Source organism: Nelumbo nucifera, chromosome 7, assembly GCF_055504915.1.
Source record: "Nelumbo nucifera cultivar China Antique chromosome 7, China Antique-T2T, whole genome shotgun sequence".
Lineage (NCBI taxonomy): Eukaryota > Viridiplantae > Streptophyta > Magnoliopsida > Proteales > Nelumbonaceae > Nelumbo > Nelumbo nucifera.
The window spans coordinates 55,709,189-55,735,384 of record NC_142655.1 but is presented as its reverse complement, the minus strand read 5'-3'; the positions used below and the strand labels follow the sequence as shown (position 1 = coordinate 55,735,384).

The 26,196-nt window shown below is 36.2% G+C and overlaps 1 long non-coding RNA gene, 1 other non-coding gene and 1 pseudogene across 2 annotated transcripts; 2 read left to right on the top strand and 1 right to left on the bottom strand.

Moving 5' to 3' along the window:
• Positions 1 to 948: 948 nt before the first annotated feature.
• Positions 949 to 5,164, bottom strand: LOC148790512 (uncharacterized). Its single transcript, XR_016078776.1, has 7 exons — positions 4,863 to 5,164; positions 4,707 to 4,763; positions 4,538 to 4,624; positions 3,956 to 4,455; positions 2,290 to 3,398; positions 1,795 to 2,195; positions 949 to 1,714 (listed from the first exon to the last, which is right to left on the bottom strand). It is a non-coding gene; the product is annotated as an uncharacterized LOC148790512 (long non-coding RNA).
• Positions 5,165 to 13,981: 8,817 nt separating this feature from the next.
• LOC148790511 (U1 spliceosomal RNA) lies at positions 13,982 to 14,135 on the top strand. Its single transcript, XR_016078990.1, has one exon. It is a non-coding gene; the product is annotated as a U1 spliceosomal RNA (small nuclear RNA).
• An 8,871-nt stretch (positions 14,136 to 23,006) lies between these two features.
• Positions 23,007 to 23,642, top strand: LOC104599831 (non-specific phospholipase C4 pseudogene; annotated as a pseudogene).
• The last annotated feature ends 2,554 nt before the right edge of the window (positions 23,643 to 26,196 follow it).

Here is a 26,196-nt window from a genome sequence, read left to right as displayed (position 1 = left end):
GCGTACATCAGGACCGCAGCCTACTAGCAGAGAGTAGCTCGGTACTACAATGCCAGGGTCAAGAAGCGGAACCTCCGCGTTGGCGACCTAGCCCTTCGTAAAGTTATGGTACCTGAACCCGGCACTGGCAAACTCGGGTCCAACTGGGAAGGCCCTTACCGAGTGAAACGAGTGCTCGGGGAAGGAACATACGAGCTCGAGACCCTCGAAGGGAAACAAGTACCTTGAGCATGGAATATCGTCAATCTGAGGCAATATTATTTGTAAGAAGCAAGAGAGGACTACGGGTCCCTCCCTAAGCCCAAGGGCCAAAACACCGAGCTAACATGACCTCGGTACAAGAAAACCCCAATTGCCACTTCGGCATGGGAGAATCCAAGAGCGGACTACGGGTCCCTCCCTAAGCCTAAGGGCCAAAACACTGAGCTAACATGACCTCGGTACAAGAAAACCCCAATCGTCACTTCGGCTTGGGAGAATCCAAGAGCGGACTACGGGTCCCTCCCTAAGCCTAAGGGCAAAAACACCGAGCTAACATGACCTCGGAATAAGAAAACCCCAATCGCCACTTCGGCGTGGGAGAATCCAAGAGCAGACTACGGGTCCCTCCCTAAGCCCAAGGGCCAAAACACCGAGCTAAAAAAGACCTCGGCGTGAAGAAAGTTGCCTCAATGGCGAAGGCAAAGTACGAAAAATCAAAGGCGTAAGCAGCTCGGGTTTAAACCATGCGAAGCATAGCTCGTTTCGATACGTCGGTCGAGCTAAGGAATAACTAATCAGTACTTAGTTCGGACGTACGTAGTAATCACTTCGCGGTATGCCGCGGAAAACCTAAACGTGACAGATGGGGAGAACGCCTACCGAAGAGCCCTACTTTGGGTAGGTAACTTCAAAAAAAAAAAGATGAGATCGTTTTAGCAAAAATAAAAAGAGTTCATCATACCCAGAAGAAGGGAGAAAATTTTCATTCTTCAAAAAAAAAAAAAAAACAGCAAACAAATGCAGTGAAAAGAAAATAACAAATGCAGCAACCGAGCTAAGCAGCTCGGGAAAGGTTCAATCATCACAGGGCACAACTGCCCAACAGGAAAAAACTGGTGAAAGACCGGGTTTACGGCACCCGGAAGCCACAGAAGCCCAGAGAAACGCCACCTCAAGGATCCGCCTCCTCATCCTCCGGAGAGTCAGGCTCCTCTTTGTCCGCTTGGTCTGCTGTCTCAGGGGACAGACCCTTCATGGTAATGCCGTCGAGGTTAAGTCCGGAGAACTTCCGAACCAGCCACCGGCAAAGCTTGAACCCTGAGCGGTACGAACCTGAGCCATACTCCGCCTGGAGGTCATGGAACTCCTGGGAGTCTTTAAAATCCCAGACTACTTTCTCTCGCTCAGCCTCCACCATCTGGTCAAAGTTTCAGGTCCGATTCAGAAGAGTAGACTCCAGTTCCCGCACCTATTGCCTGAGGAGCTCCCTCTCTCCCGCCATCCTCGACGATTCCTCCCTATAGCGTGCGCTCTCTTCAGTAAGCCGAGTGATTTGAGCCTCCTGGTCATGAACGTGCAGCTCCTGAGACTCGCTCCCCTTGCGGGTGTGATGGAGCTCACCCCGGATCCGGTCGAGCTCTACCTGGAGCTTCTAGTTGGTTGCACGCTGGTTGAGGGCGTCGACGCGATGGATGCGCGTCTAGAGAGCCATGGCATGGATGGCAGAGTTTACCTATCAGCAAAAACGAAAGATTAGAAGACCGCGGAAAAGGGCAAAACAAGAGAGAAAAAAGGGGGAAAAAGGCCACTTACCACCATGCAGTGAGCAGAGGCGAATGCGGAGAGATCCCCAGGCTCCATATTTCCCCACTGAGCATTTTCATCGTTGGTGATTGCTTTCCGACTCCTCCGACGAGCTAGCAAATAATCATTTACCCCATCCCAGCTCCCCACTGGGAATCGAGGGTAAGGTCGAGGCTGAAGGGGGTTAAAGGGCACCTCCCCCAGCTGAGGGAGCTCGCTTCCCTCAGGGTTGATCTCACTAGTCCCCTCAGGAAGGGGCGTTGGGACCTCGGGTGGAGAAGGCAGGACCGGCTCGGCAGACCCGAACTCAGTGCTTCCCAAAGTAGGAGTCCGGTCGGGGCGCGTCCTCTTCACCTGGCGCCTCTGGCTGCCCGAGAGTAGGCGGCGCGAATCGGCACTAGACATGATGGCTGCCAAAAGACCACAAGATATTAGTCCAACAGGAAGCAAAATGCATGTGTACACAAGTCACAAGATGCTACGCGACCTAAAAGACCGACTTACCCGGGCTCAAGCTTGCCTGCACGAGTTTCTCCTCGGCCAAGTAGTCCGAGCAGAGGGTAGGAAGCCTACCGACGCCCAAGACAGCATCGTTTTCCGAATCTCGGGGTTCAGCTCGGCCCCCGGGTCCTGGATAGCACACCTCCAAGAGGTGGGAAAGGGCCACCCCTCGGGGTTACGGACCACAAAGTAGTCCCGCTTCCAGGCGGGAATCTTATTCGGCAGCTCGTATAAGAGCTTGTAGCCGCGACGGGGGGAGAGGTAATAAAAGTGCCTCTCCGGAGGAACCCCAGGAGCAGCATTCTTTATACAAAGGATAGAGGCGAAAACATCAAGGTCCAAGGGGAGGCAGTACTCGTGACATAGGGATATAGTCCCAACCATGTTTCGAACAGCGTTAGGGTGAAGCTGGTCAATGGTGACGTTGAAGTGGTTCAGCACCTCCACTATCAAGGGGTGCAGGGGAAGACGCAGGCCAGCCTCGAGCTGTTCGTGGAAAATCACTATGTCATTGGGACCATGCTCCCAAGGAAAGTTGCTAGTAGGGAGGTTGTAAACCAGGTCCCCGGGAAGGCGAAAGTAGTGGATTAGAGACCTGAGTCTCTCCGCTATCACTAAAGAAGGGCCAAAGGTATCGGGCTCCCTCCCTCTAGAAGTGGATGCCATGTCGTCAGAGGCCTCCCGAGCCTCTAGGATATGCTCCCAGGCTCCCCCCGAGCTCGAGGGAGCATCACCATCTTGGTTATTGTCCCTATGGTAGGTATGTCGTGGGTACCTAGACATGGCTGACGGCAATTGAGACTCACCAGAGTAGACGGAACGGAGCGGATTGACAAACTTGAGTAGACTAAGCGAAGTACGCAACCTCAGAATCCAAAGCAAGATAGCGCGGACGAAGGTAGAGCCAAAGGGGGGGGGGGGGAGCTCCCCATTTATAGCCCTCGCCCTCTCAAACCGATGGCCCGGATCAAAGCAGATCCAACGGTCCGCAGGCGCCCTGACCGCACGCCTTCTAAAAATCGAAGGCGATTGGCAGCACGTCTTCCACGATTAAGGTAGTCGCAGCAGCATGACATTCGGAATTAAAGGCCACCTCATCATGTTTTCGGAACCTGAAAAGTTAGAGAAGTCAGAAGATCTCTTGATTCCCGCAAATACATTTATTGAAGACAGTCAATCTAGTTTTGAATTTCGGTCAAATCAGTCCATCGCGCTTCATAAACTCCCTGCGCTAAGGCAACACTCTTAGCCCGAGGAGTGGGGGGCAATTGATGAAGGATGATTTGACCCGACCTATGAAATGGCGACACGTGGATGCCGACTCAGCGTAAGCGACAGCTCAGCATCGTGTTCCGATACGGTTAAGTGATAGGCCCATAAAGCAGCCCGCTACGTGGTAGCAAGGTAAAGGAGGAGCTCGCCACAATGCGAGCTCCGAGTTCCCCGAACTACCTCAAGGGATATTCTGAGGACCAATTCTACTAAGGGTACTTCTGAAGTATTCAAATTTCGTTACAGAGTAGCTCGCGAGCGGGCCGCACAAGCTTCCCTCAGGAAGCTTCTAGTTAATAAGTCGTACCTGTCAGACTGGGCCACGTCCCTAATTGACGGCGCAGTCCCTGTCCTTTCAACAGTCTGCGCCCACGTCTCTCAGTAGGCGGAGGCGTACCTGTCACTTTGGGGATGTGTCACTCGCCCGAGTAAGGAGTACGTCCCAACGGCCACCTGCGCAGCCCTGGCAAGTAACGGGTGTGGCAGGGACCCCGTGGCGGTTATGCCCGATCTCGCAAGAGCACTCCTATAAGAGCCCCCCAGGGCAGAAGAGAAAGGCTCTCTTGAGACCTCTAATCTCGGGAATATAGTGATAAAGCGCGACCTCCACTCTTAGCTTTTGTTTCTCTCTTTACTCCCCATACACAGTACTAACTTAAGCATCGGAGTATTCCCATCGAGCTAATCCCCGGGAATCCTTCCTTTCATCTTCTCAGGTGTCGGTCGTTGCCAGCGAGGAGCCAGTCACCCGCCAGGTAGGAGTGCCCGGGTCGTGCCACATCAGAAATAAAAACAGAATCAGGAGCAAAACGTACTAATCATGCCTGGTCTCCTTCTGCCCCTGTTTTTAGTCTAAAACAATGTCTCTTTTTAGTACAAAATGGCATCTTCCCACACCTGTTTTTAGTAAAAAAAAACAATGAATTTTAAACTGGGTTCGGAATAGAGGAAGAAAATGGAGACGGGGAAGGAGTTTTACCTATTTGGGCGATGAATCGGAGTAGTTCAACCCTGTTATTTTGTCCAAAATAGAGTAATTTTCGTCCAAAATAGCGCCTTCCCACCCCTTGATTTTAGTGAGAAAAACAACAAAATTTAAACTAGGTTCGGAATAGAAAATGAAGAAAAGAGATGGTGAAACGATTTACCTGGTTGGTGTCCTTCCACCTCTGTTTTTCTCTCTCAAAATAGAATTACTTCCACTACTGTGAAAGGTTTGACATGAAGGAAAACAGAACAAAAGTAAGAAATATAGGTGTTGATCATGAGAAGAGAACGAAGAAAAAGAATGGAAAAAAACTAACTTGAAAAGTAGAAGAAAAACAAAGTTTTTGTGCTTGAGTTGGACACGATCTAGGAGTGGTTTCGGACGTGATAAACCCTCCTAGAATCGTTATGAAACATGGCTCTTTTAAAGCCATCTAACGTGGCCAAAAATGGTTCAAGTGTAAGAATTTAATTGGTTAAATTCATAAAAACGTGGAATAAAAAATAAAAAAAAAAAGAGAAAATTTCTTCACTTCCTTGTTTTAATGAGAGAGATGGTTATATAGGGTAGGCTACATGAATCCTATTGGCTATTCTATACCATTGAAAGCAAGGTTTTTAAAAACTGGATCGGACACGAATCGAATGGTCTCACAGTTTGGTTCAAATGGATGGTCTGTTATTATTTAAAAATAAAATAAAAAATGGCCAAAATTCATTGTCCAAATTGATGGGTCAACAGTTTAACCACTTAGGTCAATAGGTCATTAACCAAATCAATGGTATATGGTCCAGAGCTGTTTTAGGATGAAACAAAACTGATTGCCTGACCAGTTTCCAGGTCAACCAATCCAACTGTCTGGTCTGGTCTGATTTTCAAAACATGAAAAAGGAAGGTTGTTTTAGATCGGCAGCTGATATTAAACCTTTTGCCAAACTTTTCTGAGAACGAGAGAAATTTAGGGTGTAAAAATGGGAATGGAAACGTCTGAAAAATTGGGAGTGGAGTACCTTTTAGGGGATCCTATAAAGCTACTGAGTAAATACTTATATAACATATCTTTTATTATTGTATTTTATATTTAATAAAAATATTCTGTATATATACTAATATAACCTTTTTGTATTCTATATTTTGTTACATATGCATAGAAAATATTTTATTTTCAAACTTAGATCATTATAATAGCATACTTTTAAGTTCAAATTATTTACACTAATTTGCTCGTGTGAGAGCAAGAGAAGTGAAGATGGGGTCATAGGAAGGAAAACAATTAATTAATAGACTAAAGTGGGCCCGTGGGCAGCCTATACTTTGTGCGGGTTGTGTCGTGTCGGCCTACGGGCCATGTTACCCTCTTTGATGAAAATTTTGGGGATCGGCCCGGCACGGCCCATGGCCCAGCTCATGTAGGCCTGTGCCATGCCATGGGCCGAGCCTTGGGCCAGGTCGGGCCGTGCATCGGGCCAAAGCAATTTATTTAAAAAAATTGATAAAAAACTTAAAATTTTAATTTTATATGAATTTTGTGTATATAATTCCTTATATATACAATAATTAAATAAATTAGTATAATAATTTAAAAAAATATATTTATTTTATTAATATATTATATACTATATATTATTATATAATTATTATTTATATAATATTATATAAATATATATAATATATAAACATATATAAATATATATAAAAAATATATAAATAATATATATGGATCGTGTTGCAGCCCGCAGGTCGACACGACCCCCTTGGTCGTGCCGTGCCGGCCTGTGGACCTAAAACCCTAGACCCAGCATGGCAGGAACCATCGTGTCGGGCCTAGCACAGCTTGTGGGCTATCGTACCATGCCGTGCCGGGCTAGTCCAAATTTGTGTCGGGCCGCGAGCGGCACAACCTGATTTACACGTCTGGTTTGATATGTACACACATGAAAGGGGAGCAATGGTAGTAATTTAATTACTGATGGAGCGGTTGGTAATACTGTTAATAATTAATTATTAACAGTATTGTAATTATAAATAATTAATAAATTAATTAATACTGCTAATAGCAACCACCCCATCAGTATTGTTATTATAAATAATTAATAATTACTGTTATTATAAATATTGTTAATAAATATATATTTACTTTAATTTTACTTTAAATTAAAATTATAAACATTGTTATTAATAAGTTTAGTAATTATTGTTATATTAAAAATAATTAAAAATGTTATTAAAAGTATTGTTATTGATTATTTAATAAAATATTATAATTACTAACTATTACTGATAAATACTGTTAATTTAATTTAATTTTGGTAATTAAAATATCATTGCTGATTATTTAATAAAATATTATAATTACTTACTATTATTGATAAATGTTGTTAATAATTAAATATTTAATAAATAATGTGAACAAGAATCATCAAAAATAATGTTTGTCCTTTTGCTTATTGAATTTCTTTGGTGTAAATTTTTGGGTTTTGTGCTTTCGAGATTGTTATATAACGTTAGTTAAAAATTCTATTTGCATTTATCTTAATGAATTGCTTCAAGGTTCTAAATATCGACATGGGCTGATACACCTTGTGTCGATGCTTTTTTTTAGGTTTTACTTATTTTTTTTCGAAATTGGTTCAGAGGGGCTGGTTTAAGGCTTGACTACCCTCTGAACCAATGGCTGACCCAATACAACCCCTGTAGGGGCGCATCGGGAAGCCACCGGCACGATATGTATCGGCCAATACGTGTCGATACTTTGAACCTTGAATTGCTTTGGTTTACATGTGTTTTGAAGATTGTTACATATTGTAAGTTAAAAAAATTGCTATTTGAATTTTTTTTTTTTTTGAAATTTGATAACTGGTATACCTAAAATTGTCAAATAATGTAACAATAACAATTGTCAAATAATTATAAAAATTATCAAATATAAATTAAAGAAATTACCATTATTAGACATAAATTATCAATATTTATAAAAAATTACTAAAAATAAATCAAAAGAAATTATTACAAATTAGTAGACTTTAGGATGATAATTACTTGAAATTATCAAATAATATAATCCTAAATACATTAAAATAATTTGCCAAAAATTATCATAAATTAGTAGAAAATGTCCAAAAATAGCCACTAAATTCCATAAAATCGATAAATTACTAGAATTTACCAATAAATCATATAATAAATATAATACATTAGTATATATTTACCAAGAAATTAATATATAATAGAAATTACCAGAAATTAGTAGAAATTATATAATAGAACTAATTTCCACTAATTGACCAATAAACTATCATATAATAAGTATAAAAAATAAGTATATATTGACCAAGAATTCTCATAAATTAGTATAATAGAAATAACCAGAAATTAGTAGAAATTATCCAAAAATAACCACTAATTTCCATAAAATATTATATTTACCAATAATTATGATAAATTATTATATAATAGAAATTACCAGAAATTAGTAGAACTTAGGGAAAAATAACCACTAATTTCCATAAAATATGATAAAATAGATGAAATTAGTATAACTTTGTAAAAATAACCATTAAATTCCAAAAATTAGTAGAACTTAGGATGATAATTACTTTAAATTATCAAATAATATGAAAATAAATAAATTACAATAATTTGTCAAAAATTGCATTTCGTTTTCCCATGCATCGCACGGGTCCCTGCTAGTATATATATTAAAGGGAAAGGGGTGGTCTCCCCTTTCGCCAAATGGTAGTAGATTTCCCTTTAAATTATATATATAAGATTATTCATTGAAAATTCTCACAAACATAAGGAATCTTATTTATCTTATCTGCCACCAGTTTTTGGGTCGATGATTCAACTGCCTGGTTTGAACAAATGGTCTGTTTTGACAACAAAAAATACATGCAAAAAATTGAGTGTGTAAGGTCCATTAAGCAGTATCATACGTGTTATGTCAATCGAGCCAGTGTGTCTCATATGGCCCATTCTTACAACAAAAATTTTAAAAATAAAAAAAAACGGCCAAAAACTATTAAACGGGTTGACAGTTAGGCTACTCGGGTTAATGGGTTGTTGACCGATTCAACGGTTTTTGGCCAAGGACCGGGATTGGGGTAAAATGGAACCGATTACCTGGACGGTTCCCAATTACAAAAATAAAAAAAAGCAGTTTGACTGTTCGATTCGAACGGACAACCCGTTCTAACAACAAAAATTACAGGCAAAAAATTGAGTGTGTGAGGTCCATTAAGCAATATCATACGTGTTATGTCATTCAAGCATGTGACTCATACGACTAAAAAACGGAACCGTTTTGGCCACTGGTTTTCGGGTTGGCGGTTTGACGATCCGGTTCGAACGGACAACCTGTTCTGACAACATAAATTAAAAAAATAAAAAAAAAATGGCCAAAAGCCATTGAACGGGTCAACGGTTTGATCGCTTGGGTCAATGGGTCGTTGACCCATTCAACGGTTTTTGGCTAGGGATCGGGATTGGGATAAAATGGTACCGGTTGCCTGGACAGTTCCCATTTAAAAAAAAAAACAACCAAAAACCATTGAATGGGTCAATGGGTTGACGGTTCGACCACTTGGGTCAATGGGTCGTTGACCGATTCAACGCTTTTTGCCTAGGGACCGAGATTGGGATAAAACAGAACCAGTTGCTTGGACAGTTCCCAATTCTAAGAAATAAAAAACGGCGATTCGACCATCCAATTTGAATGTACTACCCATTCTGACAACAAAAATTATAAACAAAAAATTGAGAATTGTATGATAATGTAATACCTGATCCCATATGGGGTGATTAAAGCAGTCAACAACAGTGTCCATCCAACTCAATAATCTAAAATTCCATCTCCTCTGGATTGCATCAGGCTGCTCATATGCAGCCTCTAGGAAACATAGAACTAAATGTCTCTATTGCTTTTGTGAGATCATTGTAAGTGATTGCAGCAGTAGGGTAAGAGTCTACAGCCTAGAAATCAACTCAAGCTGAATGCCAAGCTCTCATTTTGAAACTCTTTAGGAAGCAAAGAGCAGAAATATCAAGCAGCTGAATGCCTTTTGTGGTGGATTGTCAATAGTTAACTTTTTGAATATGCAAATAGACTAGGGGTGAGCATTATTTGGTTAAAACCGAAATATAGAACCAAAAATTTTGGTTTCATTTTTTTCGGTTTGATTTTTGGATAATTCGGTTCGGTTATTTTGGTTTTTAGGAATTTTGGTTTTTGATTTTCAGAATTAGAAATTTGGTTAACCGAAAAAATCGAATTAACTGATTCATTATATAATATGTAATATATAATATACAATATATAACATTTAATATATAATATGCTATATATTAATATATTACATATAATGAATTATAATGAAATTCAATTTCATAATATATATTATAGTATATATATTATAGGTTATAATATATAGTATTTTATATATATTAAATAAATTCAGTTTTTAACTGAAATAACCAAAATTTTCGATTTCGGTTTTCTTATAATTCGGTTTCAGTTCTGTTTCATTTTTTATTTCAGTTTTTAAAATTTTGATTTATTCGATTCAGTTTTTAACCTAATAAACCAAATGCTCACCCCTAAAATAGATAATATAACAATAAAATAGACAATATAACAATAATTCATGATATAGTTTACTCCTTGAAAACTTTGCCTCAACTTTCTATATTCTCGTGGGTATAGGTGGGGTTCTGTAGCCAATCTCTTTATTTGTTTTAAAATCCTTTCTTCATATAATGTACAAATAAATGATAAACATTTCAAAAGAGATTATAGACATTGGATCGATCCAAATAATAATAATAAAAAAAAACTAAAAGTAGAAATTGGCATTTTGTAGAAGTTTGAGAGATCAAATCAGCCCCCCACAATGTCTCACAGCACATCCCTGCCATGTATTGGGAATATCTCCTGATGATATTACCAAAAATGATGATATCATCATCGGGAGATGTTCTCAGTACACGGAGATGTGTTGTGAAATGTTGTAGGGGCAATCTTGTGGGGGCGGTTTATTTGAACTCGAAGTTAGAGTTGGCCGGGCCCCAACTGATGTCCAAATAACGAGCTTAGATTGGGCTTGGTGTATTGGACTAAGATGGGGCCAGGGCTCCGCTGGATCACAAACCTTGACTGGTTGTCTTGTTGGGCTTTGGTGTGGGCTAACCTAGGGTAGACAAACATTGAAGAGTTGCATTTGTCCATAGGAGGCAGTAACCAAGAACAGAAGACCAAAAGTATAGCATACTATTATCCCATATCGGATGGGAGAAGAGAACCCCCCCCCCCCCCCCCACCCACCCACACCCACACACACCCCACCAACTATAAATGATTAATTATAGTTGGTTCAAAGCTTGGGAACTTAATTATTAAAAACAATTAATTATAATTTATAAATTATAATTCTTAAGTTTTAATGTTTTATGGGATGGGAAAAACCTAACTCTCCTATCCAATCATAAAATATGCATTGGCACAATTTCTATGTCAAAATGTAATTTATAATTATTTATTATTTATTTCCAAAAATTGTAAAAAATAAATAAATATTATATACTATATTCAAAAAATAATTATTAAAGAAAAATTTTCAATTGCTTTGTGGATATGATAGATCATCCACAGAATTATAATATATTCAATCATTGTGATCAAATGATAAAATATATTTATTTATTTATTTATTAATTCCAAAAAATATAAAACAAAAAAAATAATTATTAAAGAAGAAATTTCAATTGGTCTGTGGATATGATAAATCATCCACAGAATTATAATATATTCAATTGTTGTGATCAAATGATAAAATATAATTAATTATTATTTTATTTTTTAATTCTAAAAATATGAAAAAGCAAAAAAAAATATTAAAGAAGATATTTCAATTGCTCTATGGATATGATAGATGAATCCATAGATCTAAAACATACTTAGTCTTTATGGGCAGAGAAACAAATTACATTTTCAAAATTTTTGTTAATTTATATTTTCCCCAAATATGTTCATGAAATTTCCATAAATCTACTGATAACACAAAACAAATGTGATTTTGAATGTAATAAATGTAGATAAACATAAATTTAACCATTCAAGAAAAAAAGAAATCACAAGATATTATAAAAATTGAAAAAAAACTACCTATTTTGCCATATTTTTGTTTTCAAAATTAGAAAAATCTTTAAAAAAATTAACGATTCACACTTGTTTTTTGCAAACTTTTGCAAATTTAGCACTCTAGGAATGAAGTTTGGAGTTTTAGAGTTTTTTGAGGGGTGAAAGAAGGCTTATTTCGGGGAAAAGAAGCTTGCTTTCTCCCTTTAATTTTTTTTTTTTTTAGTTTTTGGCTGTATATTTTTTGTCAATACGCTATTGATACGCCCCGATACACCCCCAATACACCCCCAATATGGGTCCGCTACGCATGAAAAAAAGACGAAACATCCGATTTCTATGCGTATCCCATATCAATTTTTCAAAGATGCGATACGCCCCATATCAAAATTTTAAACCTTGGATGAAACTAATTTTTAAGAAAATTTCCAGTTAGTGTTGGGAATTCTTTTTTGAATTTTAATTAATTTAATGTACATTCAACATATTCAAGCAAGCACCAAATGCAACCTCACACAAAATCATTTATACTCATCTGGTACATAAAAATTAAAAGCAGGGCAGAATACATTGATCAAACAAAATAATGAACTTCTTACTTCTAATGTGAACAATAGTTTTGCAGTTAGGCTTCTTTCACTGATTCAAAATATAATAGGAGAGAAGTAAGAGTAGAGTCTGTAGTTGTAGTAAAAGTAAGTTCCTGGTTTTTACTAGAATTAATTGAAGGAAGAACTTGACTACATTTCATCAATTTAACATCCAAGTGCCTGACTTGTTGCTTGTTAGTTCTACATCTTGGATAAGCAACCTTACAGATTGTTTATGCATGGTATATATGAGGACAGAAGTTTCTAGTTCTATGAATCTGAAACGATTGAAACTGCAACATAAGACACATTGAAACAGTACTCTATTTCTGTATTTTGGATGGCAATTCAGATTGCCTTTGGTTATAGAGTTATTCAGGTTGACATTTTTGCATAAACCCAAAAAAACTCAAACAGACAATTCAATATTAATAGTTGGCTAGGTGGGTTTCTTCTTCTAAACTACCAATCATAAATTGCATTTCTTGACTATATATTTGCATTATACATGAAACAGTCCCATATTTCCATGCAGAGAACTCTACTCACTACTGACTCTATAATGAGATGTTATTGGCTTCTATTTGGCTTTAAACAGCTGTGCAGTGAGCAGAATGCATTTTCCTACAGATCCTCCGTCTCTTTTTGGAAGCTCTGAATCTGGCCTAAAACGTTTAAAAGTAGTGAAGCATAAGGAGGGGATTGAAGCTGAAACATCTTTTGGCATCAAAAGAAGCTGAAGAAGATAAAAAGATACTTGCGATGACAATGAAGATTGATCACCTAAAGAAGTTGTCCCCATAACAGAGCAGATTATAGCTATTACATTAATGCTGCAACTATAGATTCTCAAACTCTTGAAGAGGTTGCAAGGCTTGAATATGCTTTGAGGAGTGAAGGCCTTTCCTCTTTCTAATACTGAAAGATGATTCCTTCTGCACTCTCATATGATATCACAGTGGAGGATGCTTCCCTCTTTAATTTACTGGTGGGTTCTGACCGACCAGCTTTCATGGTGAAGATGGCGGCTTACATATATGTAATAAACTAATTCACCAAAGGATGCTTAGTTTTGGATTTTATTGTAGGCAGTATTGCCCCGTTCTCTTTTCGGCAAGTCACTTACCCGGATAAATGCACTTACCTGGGTAAGTGTTTCCCAAGAAAGACTTACTCGGGTAAGTACATTTTCACATGTAAATAAAGCAATGGCCATTTTAGCCATAAAAATTCTATAGTTGAAAGGGGCTTTTTTGTTCCATCTTAAGTATTGACAACTTTTCCCTAGATGGGAAAGTTAATTTATTCACCTAGGAGATGGGTATCGCTTATTTTCTGAGTAAGTGATACCTAAGAAAATAAACATTCTTTAATCCCCACATAAATCTGAAAAATGAACATGGGTTTCTTGGTCAATAGGAATCAAAATCCCATTACCAACTTCCTCCTCTCAAAATCCAAAAAAAGAACACTCCCTATATTCTATACACCTTTATAAAAATTGGATGCTGATGCATGATGATGGTAAAGTCCCACAAATGGTTCTATGCCTCAGGTGACAACCAATCAATAAACTCTCATGTGGAAAGCATATGGTAGGATGCTAACAGTAGTAGGTCTAAGGTTTCATTTACTTCTAGTCCCGCATCGGTAAGATAGAAAAGAAGCAAGTGAAAGAGGGAGGTAAGTAGAGACAATGGAGAAGAGAGAAACATACTTACCTGGAGGTGAATGGGTGATCAAGAAGGCCCATGACCTAGGTTGGCGACCTCCATTGCACCAAGGAGGGGTGCCCGCCTAACATCTCCCTGAGTGGGAGAATGTACGTCATAATTTGTGGTAGTGGGGGTACGCGCGCGGCCCCTACCCAATACTAAATTCCAAGGGTCCGTTTGGTTCATGGTGAGAATTGGAATTGAAATTGAAATTCTTCAAAATTAAAATTGGAATGATCCATTCCCATAATCTGTTTGGTTCAAATAGAAATGGGAATGAAAATTAAAATTAACAGGAATAGGATTTAATTCCCAAGGGAGGAACAGGGAATGGACATTCTCTCAAATGGGAGAATACCATTCCGGTAAGAATAGGAATAGGATTCTGATTCCCACCCAATCAAACAGTTGGAATCCCATCCGATTCCAGACCCCTATTCCTGCAAATCAAACAGGCCCTAAGTTTTAATTCGACTACCCATTCCTTGAATGTGAATTCATAGCTTCATTTCTGATTCAGCTAAACATGAATTTTGGACTGAAACTTATTTTATTGCTTCTTCAAGTTGTTACTGGATCTAACCTTCAATCATCACCCAACCAGTATTCCTAATCTAAAAGCAAATTTAAAGCCTCGAGTTCCGTCTTGATGAACCTACCGAGCTCAATTTGTAGATCTGAGTTGAATTCGACCCTGGAATTCTGTCAAAGGCTTCCTCGGTCATAGAGCTTAAAGCTTCATCTATTTTTGCAGGATTGAAGCTAGTTATATGGTAAAGATGTTACACATTGCTTTTGGAGACTAACATACTTTTGTCAAAACTTGTATCAATTGTGCACAAATTGGATCATATTTTTACGAATTAATGAAATTCGGGTTTATTATTCACAGGCAAGGTTTATAAAACCGAATTGGACAATGAATCGGTCAGGGTCTGGCTCCTGGGCTGAACGGTCCGACCATTCGAACCGAATATACGGCCTGTTTCGACAAAAAATTAAATAAATAAAAAAAATAAAAAATGGCCAAAACTGTTTGATGGTTCAAACGGTTCGACCACTTGGATCAACGGTTTGTTGACTAAATCAACGGTTTTTGGCAAAATAACAGTTCTGGGGTTCCCAGTTTTTCTAGTATGACCATCCGGTCTGGTCTGATTTAAAAACCGTGTTCACAGGTATGTTGACCAATGCCTGGAGTTGGACCTTGGAGCAAAACAAAAAAAGAAAAGCTTGGAGTTGGGTAGTAATGGTAAAGGGGCGGGGATTACATTCCCCATCCCCAACCCCGACTCCCAAATCATCCCCCATCCCCGTTCCCGGTCCCCATTGGAGAAATAAATTCTCCTCCATCCCCGACCTCGACGGGGATGAGTTTCCCGTCAGAGATCTGAATTCCCAATTACACGAAAGCCACCGGCTGAACCTGAAATGGTTGTTTGTTGGCTTCCATTTCAAACAATACCTATATCCTAATTTCACAAGAGAGGACTGTTGTGAGTTGTGGGTTGCTGAGTTGAGAGAAAGAGAGAGAAAGAGAGAGAGAGAGAGAGAGAGAATTGTTGCAAGTTGCGGTTCTGATAGATGAAGAAGGAAGAACTAGGGTTTTGAGTACCGACGTCCGATGGACGATGGTGGTTGGCAATGATAAACGAAGAAGGAAGATTAAAGAATTAGGGTTTTGAGTTTCGTCAGCCACCTCCGTAGTCTGTTCTTTCTTCTTTCTCTGTCCTCTATCGAGTGGTAGTAGAAGAGAGTCAAGAGACTCTCGATAGTTTTTTAGTTTTTGTCTTTTAGTCTTTTACTACTTTATTTTTACTCATTTTGAGTTTTTGTAATTTGTATAATGTTTAATTAATTATTAATTGAAATTGTTATAATTTTATAAGTTAATCAAATAAATGAATAATATATAATATAATAATATTATATAAATAATATATAATAGTAATCGGGGCCGAAGTGGGGCGAGGATTGCATTCCCCATCCCCGTCTCCGAACCTGACTGGAGATTCAGTGATAGCCCCATCCCCGACCCCGACCCTGCCAAATTACTCTTCATACCCGAACCTATCAGATCGGGGAGCCTGGATACTCATCGGGGATGGGAAAAATTGCCTTCCTTAGAGTTGGACCCGTTGTGGTTCTTTATAACCCACCATTGAATGTGTGACGTGAGTACATATATATCTAATCCATTGACTCCATTGGAATGGACCCCATCCAGTCCAAAATCAATTTAGATGGATTGGATGGACCAACAAGGCATATTGGATTGGACCAATCCGATCTAAAATATTTATTAGATTGGATTGGACCTGGCCTGTCCATAATAAATTTATATTGAATTGGGTTAGATTAAACCAATATGTGGTCCATTGATATAAGATAAGAAATATATATCAATGGACCGGGTTTGGGTTGAAATCAATCTAAATTAAACCAAATTTGAACAAATTGGACAGTCCAGATATTGAATTAGACCAATCTAAAATGGTCCAAAATATTATTTGGATTGGATTGGACCTGATCCATTTATAATGGATTTACATAGGACTGGATCAGATTGGACCAAATCCAATCCAATTGACACCCCTAATTACACTAGAGGGCATGCATTTGTTTTGATGCGATTAACTGAAAGAAGAAAAATACAAAAGCTAAATGCCCGCATACAATATATATATATATATTTCATGAAAACAATCTTGATTCTTGAATGGCAAATATATATAAGAATGAATGTGGCATTCATTTGTTGGGCAATTGGCATTGGATGGATGGTGATGAAGTTATACGTATGCATGTAAGTTGCTTATATCCATAATTTTGTAAATTATAATCTTTCAGAGTGTTTTAAAACACTAATCGTGTTATTGGTAGACTCAAGTTTGAGTTTAACTTGATATACTTAGGCCAAGAGGGATTGCAAATTAAAGGTTTTGATTCACTAAAAGAACACTGTTAAACAACTAATTCCTAATTTGATTGCTTAAATGATCTATTCTAATCACTGTTGAGTTGAAACATGCCATATAGGTTATTCAAAATTGAATTGGATGACAAGGATGAAGCATTGGAGGAAACCATTAGTAGGGATTTTTTTTTCTTGACAAGTAGGTGCATTCAAGCTATGTAAAATCGCACCATTTGTGATAATCTTTCAAGAAAATGTTGCTGCAGTGGTTAGGTTATTAGAGAACCAATAGTTGCAAAACTATGTTCAAGAGTGAAAGTAAACCTAAGAGAAACCCCACCTTAATTGAAGGTTCAAATGCTTAATTGAACCTTAGATTTTCTTTAATTTCTTTTAACATTCTTTACAAGTATTTGATATCATTTAGTGGATAGCATATCACTTGTGTGCATTGAAATTTTTAAATAAATTTATTATTGTAAAGGTTAGAAACAACAACAACAACAATATATATATATATATATATATATATTTCCAATTTTGTAATTTTCTCTTCCTTAATTTTATAATTTTGTACAATATGATATATATGTTTTTCTTTTCCTTTTTGGTGAGGGGTAATTTGGTCCTCCGAATGACATCACAACACATGGCACCCAAGCAACACCTCAATGCTGAGTAAGCAAATCACCTCGACAAGTTGGCTCGTAGCACATCGCATAGGCCGACCTGGAATACCTCGGCTTGGCCAAGCTAATAGGACTCCGAACTAGGGGCGACCTACTTCCGAAATGGCCGAGTTATGAGAAGTACCACCGGCGACCTACAAGGCATGCTTGCTGACTTGTCACATAGATCCATTGCCAGTCCGAGATCTTCGGAGCATTGATGAATCGACCGTTAGGCCGGCTTACTTGCACCGCACGCATCAGAGTTAATTGGACGGACCTCAACCCCCGCGCAAATTACGTAACTGGCATCATTACTCTCCTAACTTAACGGAAATAACTATTCGAGAACATGAGACTCGTTGTAAGAAGTCTTTGACCATTCACGCCTATATAAAAGGCTCATTTCCATCTAAAGAGGTACACACGATTAAGCTCTCACACTCTCTAAATCTTTAAGGACTCCTCGTTGTCTTAAGCATTGGAGTGTCCACCCCGGGTACAAACAACCCGGGTACTCTAACTCTTTCTCTTGCAGAACAGCATAGCTTGGCCCAACTCAACTCGGCCACTAACAAGGCAAACATCTGATTCGACATCCAGATCATCTGACATGTGAGAGCCGCCAGATCACGCATTCTCAATTGGCTTTTCTCATCTGGATTTTTATTGTTTGGTCCATATATGCTAGTTTTCATTTCTCTAGATTTAGGAGAAAATCTCTGAACAAACATTTCAGAATGTTTCCCTAGACTTTGAGAGAAATTCGCAAAGAAACTCTTCATCCGTTGATAAAGGTGTTGATGAGATCATGAGGATTCAATGATCTATACCCACTCAACTTGCTTGAGATAGATTGAAGCTGCTAAAGATTTGACACGGAATGTTGAAGGAATAACAAATGATGTTATATTCTGTTTCAAAGAAGAGTTGTTCTTTGTATTACAAGAGAGGGAGAAAAAAGTTGGTGTACTTTCATGGTAAAGAAGAGTTGGTCAATTTCTCCAAAAATACCACTTAGGCTACAGTTACTGTTCTCAAATTTTCAATAGCCTCGTCTGTGGCTTCCTTTGAGTTGTTCTCTTAGAAAAAGTTTGGAGATGTTTTACAAGATATGACTTATGAGTAAAAGAAAGGCAGAGACAAAACTTTTATATTCATGGAATTAGAGTTGGAGCAACACTCTATTGTTGACCCACATTATTGATTCCTAACTCGAACCTTCAGGCAATTCTAAAGTCTGAAATTCTTGTTTGATTTGGGTTTCTTTCTTGTTTTTTTCCCAATTTCTCTTACTTGGAATACCTGTTTGTACTTTAACTTGAAAGGCTTCTTTTTTGTTTTTTGTCGTCCCAACCTAGAACACACTAATTTCCTCACTGTTACTGAAACTTTTCCTTTGCTAATGGCATCAGTTCCCTTGAAGCTTTTGACACTGTTGCATCCAATGTTTTCAAAACTGGACAAGACCAGACGGTCGGACCGGAAAAACCGGGAACCAATCACATGATCAGTTCTATTTTACTCCAAACCATTATTTGCATGGTTTTAAAAAATAACCCGGAAACGGAATCATTCTGGCCACTAGTTTCCAAGCCGACGGTTTGATCATCTATTTCGAACGGATGGCTCGTTCTGATAAAAAAAATTTAAAAAAATAATTAAAAATAAAAAAACGGCTAAAATTATTGAACGGGCTGACAGGTCAACGATTCAACCACACAAGTCAACGGATTATTAACTGATTCAATAGTTTTTGGCTAAAGACCGGGTTTGGGATAAAACAGAACCAGTTGCTTGGATAGTTTCTGGGACAAATGATCCAACCATCCGAGTTAACGACGGTTCAAAAACCATGATTATTTAATAAAAAACCATTGATTAATTAACGAACCATTGACCCGAATAATCAAACCATTTGACCCACGAACAATTTAGTTTTACCCAAAATTCAAATCGTTCAATTGTTGAAGTATGGGTTCAAGCAACTCAAATTAATATTGGCATCACTTTGAGCCCCCCTCCATGCACTTTGTAAATCATATAAACTCATTACTTGAGATAATCAACTGGGTTAATTATGAACTTAAATTCCCATCTCAATGGATCGGATTGATGGCCCTCCTACTAATTCGAATTAATCAAATCATCCCATCTCCGTTAATTATGCATGAACTCTAACAGCTCAACCAATTCCTAATAAAAAATCAACTTTTGTTGTCTCTACACATTGCCCATTTGAAGTAAACGTTTAACACTAGTAAAAAAGAGAACTGATCAATGTTCATACCTTCTCAGAGACCGGATCTAGAACAATAACATCGCTGCTAATTGCAGAGATCATTTGTGCAGTCAAAGCTTCGGTGTCGAAGAGACTGATATCTACGTTGGTTCAGCATTGTGATTTCAGTTAGGCCAGCTTCATCATCTTCTCCGCTTGTTGGCTCTCCAGTGTACTGATCAAGGTTTAAAGTATTGGAAACGTTAAGTGTATTGGAAAGACAATTTTAAGAGATATATGTTTGATATACATGCATATTAAAAAAAAACTAAAATACACAGATACAATTGAAAACACTATAAATACTTTAATAAATCATAAAAAATACATTAATAACGTCAAAAGAGGGGCAGAGAATGATCATTCCCTCAAATGGGGGAATGCCATTCCAGTAGGAATGGGAATGGGATTCCGATTCTGCCCAACCAAATAGTTGGAATCGAAATTCAGAATAGCCCATTCCGATTTCGACTCCAAACCCCTATTCCTGCAAACCAAACAGGGCCTTAGTTTTCTGAAAAATAAAGAATATGTGAAGTCCTAAAAATCTGCACCGACAAAAAACTTGTTGAATGAAACTTTCTAGGTTTAAGCTCATTTTGGCCCATAAAGAGGCCACATAATTGTGCAGTTATTTTTGACCAAAATGCATATTTTTTAATTTTCTATTCATATGAACCATTAGCAGTTAGCCTAAACCTTTTCAATCTCTTTTCAGAAATTAATTTATTTTTCAAATTTGCTCTTCATATCAATCCCTCAAATGTAAAGTTATAATTTTAAATCCTCTATTTTTTTTATTATCTATAAAGTTTATATTTTTTACGTCGAAACCAGTCTCAATAATAATTGTATGGGTATTTTGGGCATTTTCATACTTCATTTTAGAAGATTCTAACAAAGGAGATTCATTTGCACCTGTGTCAACAAGTTCTGGGGAGGTAATTGCAGTTACCAAACTTGAGGGGAGGTTTTAGCATTTACCCTTCTTTAAATGCTTTTAATTCATTGATTGGATTTGAATGTGAAAATGTTTAGATAAGTACTGTTTGTAAATACCAGAATATGATATGGTAAAATACTGTTTGTAAAAAGACCCCACCAAATCTTTAGATTCCACACTTCGCTCCTTTCTACTTTGAAAAAGGTTATCATGTGTCCATCATGTTCTTGACGAACATTTTAAATCCCTAAATTACCATTTCCTTAATTTGTGGGCCATTTTGCCCTTTTCTCTTATATTTCTTTCTTATTTTATATTGTGGTGAGGATTTTGTTCGATTAGCATGTAAAAGATTTAAATAGAGGGAATTGAATGGGGTAAAATGTAGTAGTTCAATTTACAATTTAAACCTTACAATTAAATAGAGATTAAATTCAAAATAATTATTTTAGTAAAAAAAAAGTTCCACAATCTTATTTATATTTTTAATAGTAGTGTAAATATAGAAATATAGATGTGCTCAATTTTTTCTATATTTTTTTTTATATTTATGTGTAAAAATAATTCTGATATGTCACACTTGATTTTTGTTTAATATGATGATTAATTAATATTATACATGTGCTTGAATTTTTTTTGCAACATTTATGTATTTTTTTTCTTTTTATATTTTATTAATTTTTATTATTTATTTATGACATTAAATTTTAATACATTTGACCCAAAAGTTGAACCGTTGATCTTTGACAAATAGTAAAATAATTTCATTTTTGGTTAGTTCTAAAGTATGTATTTCATTTTCATTATCAATAAAAATAATTCTTTTGTTACACTTATTTTTTTTTAATTTGATCAATAAAAGTATCGATGTGTCTAATTTTCTACAATTTTGTAATTTTTTATATTTATTTCTATTTTAAAAAATTTATTACCTAACTATGACTTCATAGGTTTATTAATTTTATTCAAATTGTTGAATTGCTTAGCCATCACTTGGATAAAGAATGTTTTTGTTTTTTTTAGCCAGTTCTTAAAATATATGGGTTTATATTGTTAAAATATTGACATAAATCTAATTAGCACTATTTATTGGTGAAAAATAACTTAAATATAAGAATTAATAAGAGAAAATAGGAGTTAGTACCTTTAAATATAAGACTTCATGAAAGGGGATTAAATGAGGTGTAAAGTAATAATTGAAGTTACATTTTCAACCCTTACAATTAGAAATATAATAAATAGACAAATGTGGGCATTTTAGGTGTCATCAAAAGTTGTCATTAAAGCTATAATAAAGTAACTTTCATACCATTTATCAAACAAAGAAATAGAGGGTAATTTTAGTCCAAAAAAAAATTTCACCTTGCATCCGCATTTTTATATATAATAGATCTTTTTCTTTTATTCATTTATTAGAAAAATGTAAGATTTAAATAGAGGGAATTGAATGAGGAGAAAAGTAGTAATTCAATTTACAATTTAAACCTTACAATTAAATACTGACTAAATTCAAAATAAGTATTTTAGTAAATGTTTTAAAAATTAGACCAAATAGGACAATCGAACCATTTTGGCCCAAGAGCTGGTCAGGTCAGCGGTTTTGTTTTGGCCCTAAACCGCTATTATACAAAACAAAGGGTAAATTACAAAGGCCCCCTTGTATTATGGGGTCTGTGACAAAGACCCCCTTGTACTTTGTTTTGCGACAAAGACCCCCTATATTATGACTGTGAGACAAAAACCCCCTTGGCCGTTAAATCAGATGACAGAAAGCGCTAAATTATCAAAATACCCCATTAAATTTTTGCTCTTAAAACCTATTTAACCTAGGAAATGAATATCTGGTCCTCTAGAAGAAATTGCTTTTGGAAAAAATGGATCTATGGTCTGGAAAAATAATAAAACAGTAAGGTAAGTCGTCTTACCCAACCTTTTGAAGAAATTGTTCAGTTCATCCCATCTAGACATGGGTAAGCACCCCCGTGTGAAGCCAAACAGAGCTCGGAGGGGTTGGTCACGAAGGAGAAATATTGAAAAGTTATGTTTACTGACATAGGCTTACCGAACGCTTATCATTAGTTTAAAGGACTCACCTTCCATCTCAATCTTTATTTACTTTTGCAGTTTGTAGCGATCTGTTCTGTTCCTATCTGTTTCAGTGGGTGTTTTCTGTAACAAAACCGTTTGGGAAGATTGTTACTACCGTCACAATCCATGCCATCGGAGAGGAGCAATAGCAAGCCATGTCCCATCAAAACGGTGGTGGTTTTAGTGCAAGAGAACAGCTCCTTCAATCACATGTTGGGATGGATGAAGTCCCTCAATCCTGAAATAGATGGCGTTACAGGACAAGAATACAACTTGTTGTCCACAACCGATCCCAACTCAATGCGTATTTACTTCGGTGATCGGTCGGAGTTCGTTGACCCCAACCCTGGTCACTCATTTGATGCAATATACGAGCCAGTGTTCAGCGTCCCATGGGGGCAGTCATCTTCTGGTGATGATAAGGTTGCGATGATGAATGGGTTTGCTCAGCAGGCAGAGAGCGTACAGAAGGGACTGTCGGAGGTAGTGATGAATGGGTTCAGACCAGAAGTGGTGCCGGTTTTCAAGGAGTTGGTGATGGAGTTTGCTGTGTGCGGCCGGTGGTTCGCGTCGATTCCGACTCTAACACAGCCCAATAGGTTGTTTATTCACTCTGCAACATCGCATGGTATAGTCAACAATGACACCAAGAAGCTGATCCATGGGTTCCCACAGAAGACCATTTTCGATTCGCTTGATGAGGCCGGATTCTCTTTCCGGATATATTATCAGTACCCTTCTTCCACACTTCTCTACAGGTGAGGGTCAGCTGCCTCTCTCTCTCACACAGCCTAGTCTGGGTGGTTTTCCCTTGATTGCAAGGGAGAAATAAGGTGAGAAAGTATAAAACACGAAGAGGGTTAAAATTGTCCGAATAGTTATTACAAGGGTAGTATGGGGATTAAAAAAAATATTACAACAGTGGACTTTTCATCTTTTTGGATGGAAGGTTAACCGAAGGGGGTATTTGTCTCACGGTCATATTATAAGGGGATCTTTGTCGCAAAACAAAATACAGGGGGGTCTTTGTCACAAACCCCATAGTATAGGGGGGCTTTGTAAATGTTGAAATGGTTAGAAATTTCTCATCTTGATAGTTTAATCATTAAAATGTTCGATCCGGTTAACGGTTTTTGGGTTGCTTTCAAACTAATTCCAAATTTTTATTTATTTTAAAAATAGAAATTAGAAAATAAAATAATCATAAAAGAAACTTTCATATCTCAAAATAGAAATTAGTTAGGGTTTTTAGTTATTCCATTTTGATTTTGAGTTTTCTCATTTCTGTGGTTCTTTTTAAATTGTAACAAAAAATTGCAACTCCAATGAAGAAATTGAAAAATTGATGAGGGATCAAACACCAATATTATATTAAAATCTAAGATACACCAATGAATCAAATGATCTGGGATTGGAAAGAGATTTAGAGAGATGTAAGAAGAGGGGAAAGTGGTGTTGTAGTGACGATTGAACTGCTAACTTGGAAATCAGAAGGCAAAGCAATTCCATTTTTGGGTCAGTTTTTAAAACATTGATTTTAGTCAAAAGAAAGTTCCACAATCTTATTTATATTTTTAATAGTAGTGTAAATATAGAATTATAGATGTGTTCAATTTTTTCTATATTTGTTTTGTATTTCTGTGTAAAAATAATTCCGATATGTCACACTTACTTTTTGTTTAATATGATGATTAATTAATATTATACATGTGCCTTATTTTTTTTTTGCAAAATTTATGTTTTTTTCATTTTTGTATTTTTATATTTTATTAACTTTTATTATTTACTTATGGCACTAAAGGCTAACATGTTTAACCAAAATTTGAACTATTTGAACTATTGTCAAACGGTAAAATAATTTCATTTTTGGTTAATTCTAAATTATGCATTTCATTTTAATTACCAATAAAAATAGTTTTTATTTTTTTTAATTTGATTAATAAAAATCATAAATGTGTTTAATTTTTTCTACATTTTTGTAAGTTTCTATATTATTTCTATTTTAAAAATTTTATTACCTAACTATGACTTCGTTGGTTAATCAATTTGATTTGGATGATTAAATTGCTTAGCTACCCCTTGGATTAAAAATGGTTTTGTTTTTGAGTCAGTTTTAATATATATGGGTTTATATTATTAAAAATATTGACACAAATCTAATTTAATAAGAAAAAATGGAAATTAATAATTTGAGTATAAGACTAAATGAGAGGGGATTAAATGAGGTAAGAAGTAATTGATGTTATATTTTCAACCCTTACCATTAGATATGGACTAAATACACAATTATGGGCATTTTAGTAGCCATTAAAGTTATAATAAAATGGCTTTTATACCCTTTCTCAAAAAAAAAAAATGTAGAGGGTAATTTTAGTTCAAAAAAAGTTTCACATTGCATTCACACTTATAGATAGATAGATAGATAGATAAATAGATATAGATTTGAATAAGCACTTTTAAAAATAAACACTTCCAAACCCATCCTAACTTTTTAAAAAATTTAGGGAATTGTCTAAAACTCACAATGTCACTAATTTGATGCTAAACAAACTAACGAACGTTAGTATATTACCATTTTAACCTTCATAGAAAAATATAAAATATATACAAAATAAATTAACGAGTGTTAATATATTACCATTTTAATATTTAGACATGAAAAAACGAAAAAGTTTAAAAAATATTTTCAAATATAAAATACATAAAAACATAAAAATTACAAAAAATATAAAAAATTATAGAAGTTACAAACAAAATAAAAATTGTAGAAAAAACACCAAAAGTTATAGAAAACACAAAAAATGTAAATAAATAACAAAAAATATAGGAAAATTTATAGATTGTAGAAAATAAAAAATGTAATAAAACAAATTATAAAAAGCATTAGAAATTATAACAAAACATTAAAAATGCAAAAAAAGAAAAACAAGAAAATTGAAAACTGAAAAAAGACCATTTTTCCTCTAACTCACCATTCAAGGGTTATTTTGTCATGACATAGACACTTCTATTAAGAAACATTAACAAAGGTGAGTTTTGAAAAATAAAAATTTACTGACATGGTGAGTTTTAGAGATTTTGAAAAGTTGTGGTGAGTTTAAGAAAAATATTGATGGTGAGTTCTAGATATTTTGAAAAGTTGTGGTGAGTTTAAAAAAAATATTGATGGTGAGTTTTAGAGATTTTGAAGTTTAAGAAAAATGTTGAGAACTTATGGTGTGATTATGGTGTGATGGTGAGTTTCATACAATTTCCTAAAATTTTATTTTCTTTTTATTTTAAAAATAGTTAAGCGGACAAGGACTAATTGGATCAG